The sequence below is a fragment of the Cupressus sempervirens genome, chromosome 11 (assembly GCF_028749045.1).
Source record: "Cupressus sempervirens isolate cs-2001-9-10 chromosome 11, ASM2874904v1, whole genome shotgun sequence".
Classification (NCBI taxonomy): Eukaryota; Viridiplantae; Streptophyta; class Pinopsida; order Cupressales; family Cupressaceae; genus Cupressus; species Cupressus sempervirens.
In genome coordinates, this window is record NC_143128.1 from 635,799,941 (window position 1) to 635,813,486 (window position 13,546).

At 36.9% G+C, this 13,546-nt stretch overlaps 1 long non-coding RNA gene across 4 annotated transcripts; it reads right to left on the minus strand.

The window, feature by feature from the left end:
• Nucleotides 1–5,610: 5,610 nt before the first annotated feature.
• On the minus strand, nucleotides 5,611–13,125 carry LOC149531374 (uncharacterized). Of its 4 annotated transcripts, none has more exons than XR_016358921.1 (2): nucleotides 12,741–13,114; nucleotides 5,611–6,046 (listed from the first exon to the last, which is right to left on the minus strand). It is a non-coding gene; the product is annotated as an uncharacterized LOC149531374 (long non-coding RNA). The 4 variants fall into 4 exon arrangements; XR_016358924.1 differs by lacking the exon at nucleotides 5,611–6,046 and adding an exon at nucleotides 9,853–10,847 and having other exon boundaries at nucleotides 12,741–13,125; XR_016358922.1 differs by lacking the exon at nucleotides 5,611–6,046 and adding an exon at nucleotides 9,853–10,847 and having other exon boundaries at nucleotides 10,933–13,114.
• Nucleotides 13,126–13,546: the final 421 nt, after the last annotated feature.

The following is a 13,546-nucleotide window of genomic DNA, read 5'->3' on the forward strand; positions in this document are numbered from 1 at the left end:
GTTCCTATTTTCTCGAAGAATGGTAAAACCCTAATACGATTACCTTTGGGAGTAGCCCTAAAGTGAAGCGCATGTTATAAGCGTTTTTAAGGGTTGTGAAGAGAAGCGATGCGAGAAAGTGTATTGTTGGTACTGTGAGTTGCTACTAGAGTCTTTTGTTGTCGCTATTGAACTTGCATTGCAAGTGTATTGTAACCTTGTGTTGAAGATAATACATTGTGCAGGTTCTGGAGAGGTGGGGTTGTTTTACCGAAAGGTTTTTCCCCACCGGCAAATCTTTGTGTTATGTGTTTCTTTCTCTATCTATTTTCTTTATGCTTGGTTGGCTGAAATATTGTTGTTTACATGATATTGAATCTATAAGTGTAAAAAAATTTAATAGGATTTGCGCCATACTTCTCTTAAGAGATTAGTGTAGGAAGTTGTTTCCGCACCTGAGTTTCCTTACAATTTGCATGCAGGTGATCTTGGCGAGCTGTGAAGTTGGCTTTCATCAACTTCTATATGGTATCAGAGCCTCCCTGCTGCTTCCAATTTGAAGGATCTTTGAAGTCGCGATTCAAAAACACAAACCCTAGCTTGTTTGTGATTTTTTTTTCAATCTGGGGGAAAAGCATTTTTTCAAAGCACATTGAGCCTAAACGGACGCTACCATTGAGTTCAAAAGGCCCATTACAATCAGAATCCATATAAAAAAATTCGATTTTGGAGAAAGTTACTTTGGGAGGCAAATTTTTTTAATCCGGGCTAGTCGTACAGACTATATAGACATTTTCGACATTAAAAAAATTTTAAAAAGGGAGTGCCGCCGTAGCAGTGCCCACGCACTACTCTGTGGCCTCCTCCCCCCGCATAGCCACCGCGGCGTAGCTCGCCTGCAGCTGCTGCTCCATGGCCACCCTAGCACCGCCTTCGCCGTGGCAGCAACCCCTATGGCCACCGCCACTGGCAATGATCTCCAATCTACTGCCTCTTTGCACATTACCCGCATGGATTATTTTCAAGCACACTTGGCACATTTTCTAGGTGCCACATTGGCATCTACCACGTGGCCCCTACCACATCACCCAGACACATCAGCATCTTGCCACGTGGCCTCTTTTTTGCTGCGACGACCCCGAGGCCGTCAATTTTAAGCTTGCGATTTGCTTGTGTCAACATGATATCAACGCCTCTCCAAGGTCCTTTTTGACCTGCTTGTAGTTTTTTTGCCATAACTTGAGCATACGAAGGTATTTTTCTGATCCGAAAGAAGCATAAAAAAGCTGATTCCGAGATGGAGACATTGGTGCAAGTATTTTTTGGTTTTGATACAATTTTGTGGCTTGTTTTTGTAGTCAAAGTCCAAATTTTTTTTCACTCCGACAAGCATTTCTTTTGCGTCCCATCTTCGTTTTTTGAAAACGTTATATTTTTGGAAAGCTAGTTTTGTCATCTTTTCAAAAATGTTGTCATTTCCTTCAAATTCTGCTCCATGCTCTTTCTATCATATTTTTGGCATTTTTGCTCTGTGGTGGATATCTTGTGTGTTTTAGGTCTGAGGATCATTTTCATAGCATGGGATCTTTTGTTTTGGGTTGTACTATCTTTTGTATCAACCTTTTTCCTTTTCTAATCATTGTTGATATCATTTGTAAGCATCTTTCAACAAACGCACTGAGATAAAGTGTCACTCTTGCATTTCGGGTTCATGAACATTGTTTTGAGACAGTTGTACTTGCACTATTTTATAAAGCACCATGGGGGGGATAGTTGTTTGCCGCTTTTGTGCCCTATTCCTTTTTTGCCCCATGCAGCGTCAATGACCATGTCTTTATAGGTGTTTGTATCTCTTCAACTTTCCCGTCGTTCTTGGTTCTTTCTGTAGAGGATTTTGGCCCACCTTTTCAGTTGCCTGTCATCTCACTCCGTTTGCATTAAGAGGGGTTATTCTATTGTTCTAATGCTTCCTTGGTTCGATGGTTCGATAATGTGAGCTATGTATTCAGTATTTGATCCTATATACTAGGCGATTGTAGTGGCTGGCTACCTATGCATTTCGTTGAGATGGATCATCTACCATATAGACACTCTCGGTTCGTGCCTTCTATTTTCCGTGGAGGTTCTTGAGATCAATAGTTTCTTTCTAACAGAGTTTGCGGCTTCTTCATGCTTCAACGATGCTCTTTATGATCTTCTCTTGTTCCAGTTTTCTAGGACACTCCTCGAGTTGGAGGCTTCTTCAGTCCTTCACTAGATTTTCAGTTACCTCTTTTTGGGGAAGGGTTTTTCCCATGTGGTTCTCTCTCTTTCCCCGTTTTCGGAGGTTGCATTTCTTTGCATTGTACATGGATACCTAACATGGCCTCATTGCCGGAACTCATTCTACATTTCATCTTAGTTTTTGTGAGCTTAAAGCATTCCCTTAAGTTGCACTTAAAGAGGGGTGTTAGAGTAAATAATTATTTATTCTTTTACTTAAGTTTACTTATGGTAATGCATTTATTTAATATTTGTAGTTTAGGAGTTGTTGACAACACGGGAGTTTGCTCTTATCTAAGTCATACTTATCTCCTCACCTTGATCGAGGATATTCCACCTTTTGTGGATGTATGCTTAGTTGTCAACCTTATCTTCTAGCACTTTCCAGGTTGTTCTACAAGTTTCCTTGAGGCCTTTATATTCTGGCTCTCTCATTGTATTTCTCAACTCATTTTCAAGGCATATTGTATAGCAATTTCATTTTCTTTGCTTGCAATATCTTATATTTCAGTCCATTTAGTTTTTCCAAGTTCCACCTCTTCCTTCTTTGATTTCCCTTCGACAGCTTATTTGCATGCAGATGATCTTGGCGAGTTGTTAAGTTGGTTTTCATCAACTTCTACAACAAAAAGAGAGAAGCAAACGCTATGTAGGCTGAAATTTCCAAATCCACAAATGAGACATTCTTGATTTGCAAGAAAGATATTGCAATTATATTGAATGAATGAAAATTACAAAGAGAGATCATCCTTATAAAGGAGATCAAAAATCTAACAGGCAACTAACCTAGGTTGCATGATAATAATTAATAAAAATAATAATTATTATGTGTCCAAAGTTTAACCTAAGTAAACTAGAGATAATAAGTGACTTAATAATTAAATCAATATGATTTAATTAAAAAGAAAAAACTTTATTAACACCTGCCTCACCCCCCAACCCACCCCTCCCAATAGTGATCTTTTGTTTTGGGTTGCACTATCTTTTGTATCAACTTTTTTCCTTTTCTAATCATTGTTGATATCATTTGTAAGCATCTTTCAACAAACGCACTGAGATAAAGTGTCACTCTTGCATTTCGAGTTCATGAACATTGTTTTGAGACAGTTGTACTTGCACTATTTTATAAAGCACCATGGGGGGGATAGTTGTTTGCCGCTTTTGTGCCATATTCCTTTTTTGCCCCATGCAGCATCAATGACCATGTCTTTATAGGTGTTTGTACCTCTTCAACTCTCTCGTCGTTCTTGGTTCTTTCTACAAAGGATTTTGGCCCACCTTTTCAGTTGCCTGTCATCTCACTCCGTTTGCATTAAGGGGGGTTATTCTATTGTTCTAATGCTTCCTTGGTTCGATGGTTCGATAGTGTGAGCTATGTATTCAGTATTTGATCCTATATACTAGGCGATTGTAGTGGTTGGCTACCTATGCATTTCGGTGAGATGGATCATCTACCATATAGACACTCTCGATTCGTGCCTTCTATTTTCCGTGGAGGTTCTTGAGATCAACAGTTTCTTTCTAACAGAGTTTGCGGCTTCTTCATGCTTCAACGATGCTCTTCATGATCTTCTCTTGTTCCAGTTTTCTAGGACACTCCTCGAGTTGGAGGCTTCTTCAGTCCTTCACTAGATTTTCAGTTACCTCTTTTTGGGGAAGGGTTTTTCCCATGTGGTTTTCTCTCTTTCCCTATATTCAGAGGTTGCATTTCTTTGCATTGTACATGGATACCTAACATGGCCTCGTTGTCGAAACTCATTCTACATTTCATCTTAGTTTTTGTGAGCTTAAAGCATTCCCTTAAGTTGCACTTAAAGAGGGGTGTTAGAGTAAATAATTATTTATTCTTTTACTTAAGTTTACTTATGTTAATGCATTTATTTAATATTTGTAGTTTAGGAGTTGTTGACAACACGGGCGCTTGCTCTTATCTAAGTCATACTTATCTCCTCACCTTGATCGAGGATATTCCACCTTTTGTGGATGTATGCTTAGTTGTCAACCTTATCTTCTAACACTTTCCAGCTTGTTCTACAAGTTTCCTTGAGGCCTTTATATTCGGGCTCTCTCATTGTATTTCTCAACTCATTTTTAAGGCATATTGTATAGCAATTTCATTTTCTTTGTTTACAATATCTTATATTTCAATCCATTTAGTTTTTCCAAGTTCCACCTCTTCCTTCTTTGATTTCCCTTGGACAACTTATTTGCATGCAGATGATCTTGGTGAGTTGTTAAGTTGGTTTTTATCGACTTCTACAACAGAAAGAGAGAAGCAAACGCTATGTAGGCTGAAATTTCCAAATCCACATATGAGACATTCTTGATTTGCAAGAAAAAATTGCAATTATATCGAATGAATGGAAATTACAAAGAGAGATCATCCTTATAAAAGAGATCAAAAGTCTAACAGGCAACTAACCTAGGTTGAGATAATAAGTGACTTAATAATTAAATCAATATGATTTAATTAAAAAGAAAAAACTTTATTAACACCTGCCTCACCCCCCAAACCCACCGCCCCCCCCCCCCCCTTCCCCCCCTCCAATATAAACTTAGGGAGTAGCTTAAAACCAAGAAACTACTATTGAAACTAAATTTGGGCCCCAACAACAAAGCCTAATGAGGTACCCACACACAACCAAATCTCTGAAAAGAGGAGAAATATAGAAAACATGGGAAAAACCCTACTCCAAAAAGAGATGGAAAACATGTTGAAAGAAACTAGTGAAAGATTGAAGAAGCCTTCAAACTAGGGAATGTCCTAGAAGATGGGAACAAAAGGCGATCATAAAGAACACCACTAAGGATAATAGAAGCTACAAAGCTCTGTCAAAAATAATTGTTGGTCTGAAGAACCTCTACTGAAATAGAACCTGGCCAGGTAGAGAAGACTATAATTTGCATCGAATCAGAAGGCACAAGGCTCACAAAGGCAAACAACTGATGTCGAAGATACAAACAACCTGAAACACAAAAGCCTGAAGAGTTGATCAATCGAACATGGAAGGTTGCAACCGAAGTAGGAACGAAAAAGAAGAGTCTATATGATAAATTATCCATCTCACTGAAATGCATAGGTACTCAACCACTACATCCACCCAATACATAGGAACAAATATTGAATACATAGCTCACTTCATTGAACCAAGGAAGCATGAGAAACAACAGAAGAACCCCCTTAACGCAAACAAGGCTTAGGTGACAGGCAACTAGAAAAGTGGGCCAAAAGAACCGCATGTCAAGGAACCATGATCAAGATGTACAAAACAGTACATATGTGTGTACTAAGGTGATCAATCTCAAACATGTCATGAGGCTAATGCAACAAAAGGGAAACTCACTTGACAAAGGAAGATGGGAAATAAAGGCAAAACATCAACCCCCCGTGACACTTTAATCAGAGTAGTGCATGTACAATAAGACACAAGATATGGTGAGTCTCGATAATATAATAATTTGCATGAGTCTCCTCATATGACACTACTCGAATCAGAAGGAAAAACAAGACAAAACTTCTAAAATAAAAATACAAATGCATGTACAATAAGACACAAGATATGGTGAGTCTTGATAATATAATAATTTGCATGAGTCTCCTCATATGACACTACTCGAATCAGAAGGAAAAACAAGACAAAACTTCTAAAATGAAAATACAAATGCAATATGGCACTTTATCTCAGTGCGTTTGCAAAAATGCATACAAATGATGTCTAAATAGACCAAAAGAGACATAAGGTTGATACAATAGATAGTATAACCCATGACGAATCATCTGAAACAACGAAATTTATCCCCGAACCTGAAACAACCAAGATATCCATCAGGATGCAAAAAAAAATAAAAAACTGAATAAAATGTGTTTGGAACAAAATCTGGAAAAACAAACAACATCATTGGAAAGAGCTCTAAAAGGCTTTTTTAACAATATAAACAATTCCCAAATCAGAGATCGAATGCTCAAGATATGTCTCTACGAGTGCAAAATTGTACCCCTGACTTTGACAGCAAAAAAAGACATCAAAACCAAAAAATCCCTGTACCACTGTGATGGGCTCAAAACCATTCTGGCAATATCTTGTTTTCGAAAAACGAAGTCCGTATGCCCGAGATATAAGCAAAAAGCTGAAGGTATGTCTAAACAAAGCTTGAAGGGCAAACGGGAACGTTGATGTAATGCTGACGTCAATAAGTGACGAGCATAAATTTGACGGTCAAATGGTTGTCAAGGCAAAAAAATGTCACCATGCTGCCAGAAAAAGACCAGTAGCCCAGAAACAAATTATCAGAAAATCACCTCGTTGGAAAAATGGAGAGGTCAATGCTGGAATTACAATTCGGTGGCCAAAAGAAATTGCATGTGTTTTAAAACCTATGCATTAGAAAATAACAAACCGCAATGGCAATAGAAACCTAACATCAGCTAAAAATCGGACATCATTGGTGTCAAGAGAAAAACCTCCAAAGAAATGCGAGTCCCAATGAAGCACGGAGGACAAAGTCAACACAATGGATGGGGCCTACAAAAAACATATCGACCTTGTCTTCAAAAACTCGTGCCTCCCAAAAACTCAACAGGCCCGCCAAAAATCTCACAACTCCAAGCACCAATCACCAACAAACTTCACCAATGTTTGGAAAACCGCCAATGTAAAAATTGCAAACCTAACTAGTGTAGTGGAGGTATGTGAGCAAAATCACTATGACGAACAAAGGGAGGTAGCGTATGGTGCAAAGGGTGCCACGTGGCAACACAAAAAGCAGAGACAATCATTCAAAGTAGAGTCCAAGGCAGAAAAACTAATCCGCTCCAATCCAAATAATTGTTGATCACTAATAAAAATGCCGCAAAAAACAGAGAACACCAACGATTATAAGGGTCATAGCATGGAGAAGATGACATGGCCCAAGGTGAGCATGCAATGACATTTGCATGCATGAACCTCCCAAAAAACAACACTTCCAAAAACTTCAATCACTGCCAATTAGTGCCATATCAGCTTAAAAAAGATGTCTCCCAAAAATCGTGTGCAAATACCAAGGATAGATTTCAACCCCACATGCATCGTTGATGGGGTAGCTCTAAACCCAAGGTGGAAACGTAGACCACAGGGGGTGGGCCTGCATGGAGTCTGAAGAAAATGTCATAGAGGCGTGTAAGAGGAGACTAAGGCTGGTGCGGATCCCTCCTCCAAAAAATGCATGGGCTGACGATGCAGGGCATGCGGCCCCCAAAACAATTTTGCTCCCCCTTAATAGGTGCACCCAAAAACGTCAAGACCAGATATGGAACCTGTGAAAAGTCATCGCTAAAGGCATTTCAAAATATCTACCCAAGTGGGGCCATAAGAGAATCTGAGGCCTATCAACAAAAGGACAGGTGGGATTCTAAAAAACATGTGATTCTCCAAAAAATAAATGACGTGAGTACAAGGCTATGTGCTTGCACAAGTCTCGCGTGTGCTCCAAGTTTTGTTAAAACAAAAATAAAGCCTCACAAAAGCACATGCAAGCACTTTTTGTTTGCCTTTTATTTTGATTGTCTTTTGGAAATAAAAAACCAATGCCAATAAAAAATCTTTCAATATTTTTTTAATAAAAAATATCATTGCTTCAATTTGCGTGCCCAAGTCAGTAAGGCCTAGGTGCAAAAATATTTTTGCCTAAGATTTCAACAACGTTAAAATTAGACATATTTTATATGGAAATGGGGGTTTTCAAGTGCTCTGAGCTCAACGATAATGTTTGTTTGGGCTAAGTGTTCCGAAAAATATTTCCTCCCCAAATCCAATACAAAATCATTTGAAAGCCGCAAATTTAAAAACCAATGTCAAATCTCTCAAGATCATAACAAGGGCATGAAGATTTGGAGCTCTGATACCATGTTGAAGTTGATGAAAGATCAACCTTAAAGCTCCCAAGAATCATCTACATGCAAACACTTGTCATAAAAAGAGAAGCAAAAGCTACAGACGCTGGAATTCCCAAACCCACAGATGAGACATTCTTAATGTGCAAAAAAGAAATTACAATGATATTGAATGAATGAAAATTACAAAGAGAGATCATCATTTTAAAGGAGATCAAAACCCTAATAGGCAACTAACCTAGGTTGCATGATAATAATTAATAAAAGAATTAATTATTATATGCCCAAAGTTTAGCTTAAGTAAATTAGAGATAATAAGTGACTTAATAATTAAATCAAAATGATTTAATTAATATGAAAAAACTTTATGACTCTAACAGTTCTTATTTTGAAAACTCAATTTCATGTCAATGGGTCTTTGGTGTACCAGTAAAGTTGAAAGGTTCTTAAAGAGCCCACCAGAAATCAAGTCTTGATCGTTGAAAAAGGATGAGATTAGAATAAACTAATAAATTATGTTAAAAACAGAGACCCCCATCCCCTACTTCGAAAAATCTCATACAACCTTGGAACTCATAACTCTAGATTTGCCTCTTTGCACAGAGATGCTAGAAGAATGTAAAACAAAATGCACATGCAATATGAAAGAAAAATATTGGAAAACACTTAGGCCCCATTTGTTTCCCAGAATTGGACCGGAATTGGGATATTGATAAGTCAATTTTGTCAAATTCATCGTTTGGGTCGAAAATGATAAAGTGGAATTACATTTGTCGAATTCTAATTTTGCCCCAAAATAAAGGTACCACACTCACATCCATATATGTGAAATTGGTAATTGAATTCCAGTTTTAACTTTTTAAAGATTGGAAAGAAATTAAAATGGATTAATTTTTTTAATCCGGTGATTGAGCACATGACCTTTCTTATGTGATCTCTTATACAAACTTTTATGTTGTTTGGTCATGGAACCAAGAAATATGAAGAGAATGCTTTTGACTTTTCTAAAATCGAAGCCGGGCATGCGCTTCAAAGAAAGTTGTTTGCCATCACACTAAAGTTTTGTGATGAAACAAGAGTTGGCGAGCTCTAGTTTTCTCCTCAAGTCGCCGAGAAAGTTTGCCGGTGTCACCATGCACAATGTCACCCTGGAACAATGGATCTCCATTGTCGAGACTTTGTCTCCATGGCAATCGTCGTTTATAAGCCCTCTGGTAGATGGGCGGTCTTTGCTACCATGGCCCAACAAGATGGTCATGTTTACGCCCTTGCTATTTCTTCTAGTGGCCTGCCCTACATGGGGTCTGAGAGCCAAAATATCTGCATATGGAAGCAGCCGGATTTGCATGAGAACAGATGCTTGAGATCCTAAATGGGGTCCATGAAAGCTATTGTGGTCATTAACGACGGGGTTTTCAATGCTCAGAGTGACCACAAGATTCGTATTTGGCGAAGGGGGAAAAGAATGGGGACACTTCCGACATTCAAAGATCAGCTTCAGAATTTTGTAAATCCCAACAATTTTGCTCATGTTCGTGGGCATCATAACGTTATGTGGATGACGATAAAAATCTCAATAAATTTTTAAAATATTTAATTAGAAGTCTAATTCTAATTCTAATTTTATAAACTAATCGCAGAAGATGTATCTTCCCACTCATATTTTAGGCAAATCAAACAGAACAAACAATTTTCCCAAAATCAGATTTCGAAATACAAAACCTCATTATGACAAAATCTAGTTTTGAACCCAGTTTTACTAATTCCGCGAAACAAACATGCCTTTTTATACATATTAAAGAGCGTGTGTAAAAAAATTGTCAATGGTGAAAATTATTGAACATACAAGAATTATTTAGGAACTCAATTAATCAGTGAACAGGTCGTTCTGGGCAGACGGTCAGCTGATCACCATCATTTTCTCAGCCTTTGTTGATGCATCCATTCGGGAAAGTGCCACATTAGCAACTCCTTAGTCCCCTCCCAGGGCGTAATCAACTATGTCACTAATCTGTATGGTTTGGACAGGCTTATAAACTATAAAATACAGCGGTGTACTGGATATTATTGAAAATATTGAATATAGAGAGAAATACACAGAGAGAAGACAGAATAAAACTGAGAAAGCAAGACAAATTTTATTGATCTGTAAACTCTTTTATACAATAGATCCATTGTGGTTAAGCCTCTATATATAGAGCACATTTACCAGTCGGATATCAATAACAAGTTTCCAGAACTATCTCCTAAGTGGGCAAAGTCAAGCGTGCGTGGAAGGAGGAGTGTTACAGCACTGATAGTTTATTTATTTGTTGACTAGGCAAGCACAACAGACTAGCATTAGACTGAAAGATCTGTTGTAACTGATTGATGACAGACTGGCAGTAGACTGAATGTTCTATCATAACTATTTGATGACAGGTGTTTGACTACTTCTAACAGATATGCATCTGATTTGACTTCATTCGAGAAATCAAAAATTCAGATATCTGATTTGTTTGTCCTTTCACAAGAAATTCCCAGACATTTATTAACAGTAATCAGGCCGGTAATTTGCTACTAGCTGTTGTTCCTATATTTCGGTAAATATATTCAGAAATTTACGCAAATCAGAAAGTAATAACTTCCACTTGGCACATCACAGGGACCAATATCTTTTCTGTTAAGAAAGAATCTTATGCTCCTGTACCTTATTTCCTATTAAAATAATCTCTCCATTTGATACTCGCAGCAACTACAAAAAAGGAAAACTCAAATCAAAATCCTTGAGTGTGCAAATTTCATATGGAACATTAATCAATAAGACTATGAAAACATACATATTTTCAATAAATCCATGGATTTCATACAAGTACTTTATGTACAAGTGAATATAAGTTGTAATCGCACTTCGTCGGCTGGGACATCGGAAACAAGCTATTAAATTGATCTGTCTCTCCATCTCATGTTTTGGCACAATTTTAATCCAACACATTAATACTCACCACCGCAAATTCAAACCAGATGCCAAATGTTCTTGTGATTTTCCATGAAGCGGGCAAGGTAGTTAAATATAGCTTCACGAACCCAAATATCACCCACCAACTATCAGAAAGACAAATCAACAAAATCACCACTTCTCATATAGATCAAAGTTCTTCCAACTGGCCCTTATGAAGTGTTTCATATTAATGGATTGTTTTGCAGACACAAGTACAGATGTAATAATATAGGAGTAAATGTACTAAAGTTGTAAACAGATCCAAATGCATAGGAGCACAAGCATTTACAATATGACTGAGGACCCATTTTTCTCAAGATTTTTTAAAAAATAAATGCTTATAACTTAGAACTCTAGTTAGGCATTGTCAAAAGATTGTGTATTGAAACGCTTATCTCTATCTTTTCATTACCTCTAGTCTGCACGTATCGTTTCTTTAACATCATAATTTAAGAAATAATGTCTATGGCATTCAAACACAGGAATTTAGATTTTGTCATCTAACTGATACTGTATAAATTGAATGTATAATGTAGCTGTACATATTAGTTGATAAATAAAAAATAAAATGCTTAGAACCCAGAACTCTAGTTAGACATTGTCAAAAGATTGTAGATTGACCTCTTCTTTCTTTGTGCATGTCATTTCTTTAACATATCATAAGAAATAATGTCTAAGGCATTTAAGCACAGGACTAAAAGTATTTTGTCTTCTTATTGATATTGTATAGATTGAATATTTTCATCTTGCTGATATTGTACAGATTGAATGTAGAATGTAGCTTATGTTCAAAATCAATTGACATATTATTAGTTGATAAGTATTTTATTCATTTAAGTGTTAGATGGTTTTGTGAATCACTATTTATAAAATATAGATTAATGAGTTTGATTCAAAAACTACACAGTTGAATCCTCATACTAATATCACAATGCCACTAGTTATGATACTAAAGAGTAGTTTATTAGTTGGACAAAAGAAAATTTATAATTTAAAAATTCAAATATAATTTAAAACAGAAATATTTTCACACAAACATATTTTGTTTAAAAAAATATCTAGAAAGATTAAAAATTTGGTAAAACATAGAACTTAGAAACTATATCAAAGAGGAATGTTTAGATGTAAAGCAGGTTTAATCATGGACGAAATTCCTTAGTTAAGCACTTTCAAGCTGGAATAGTAATGAAATGGGTGACCTCTCAAACATCATCTCTATGACCATCAATCACTTAGGCGCAATGAGTGCTAAGTCTTCCATTTACTATTATAAAAGATGAGTTATGTGAACTACTATCATAAAGAACAGTTTAAGAAATATAAGGCCGATTATATCTGAAGATAGGGTCCTCCAAAATGTGGCCTCACTAAAAAGAACTACCGAGTAAAAAGAAATCTCACTCAAGGTTTTAATTGTAACGTGCTAAATCCCTGTATAAGGAACAAATTTTAATAGACTCGAACCGTATTACTGTATTACGGTTCAAAAGAAATCTAGAAGCCCAAACCCTTTTTCCTATAAACCCTATGCTTATATGATAATATCTGAGTGAGGGCGTATATGTCGCCTAGTATCAGTCGCAGCCATGACAAAACTACCACACAAATAATAGAAAAGCGATCATAAAAGTGAGTTTCGTTACTTACCTTGACGCATGTCTGTGGACAAGCCTGAGAAATATCTTCCATTTGTCAACCTCCGTATTGATCTGGATGGCCTGATGTCTGGTGGAATCATTTTGAGGAAATGAAGGGGGGTTTCACCTTGCAGCGGCGCCACACACAGAGTCTGCATAACCCTCAAAAAATATAGGAAAGCGTGTGGCACTGCTGTCGATCGCTCTTGCCAAGCTCAAAAATTTCAGATCTACAAATAAGTTAACCCAAAATGTTAAGATCTACAAAAGATTCAACCTAAAAATTCTGATCCATTACCGAGCCATACGCATTCCTATATTTTCTGAAGGCTATCAGAAAATATCCAGTCGAAACGAGGGTTTCAACCAAAATTTTCAGATCTACAAATGTGATCACACATTGGTAGCCGATTGCGGTGCTTATATTTCAAATGATAATCGGACATGGTCCGCAAGAGTCAATTCGGACGGGCCCACATCTATGGCACACATCTATTGCCAACTTAGCTGGCACGGCACCCGTGCCAACTTTTTCCGGTATAATTTTTTATTTTATTTTCCGTTTCTACCCCTTCATTTTTTTCAGAAGATTATTTTCGCATTTCTCTTATTTTAATGATCCTAGAAATTTTTTTTTGACTTTTATTATTTGTATTAATAGAGTGACCTTTTATGGATGATATTGACTAGTTTTTAAGTAAACAATATATTTATATTAGCAATCCTATTTTAGGGTGCAATGAGTATGCCAAAGAAATATTAAAGGTCAATTAGAAAACAAACAAAAAATGGTATATTCCTTTGCATATGTTGTGC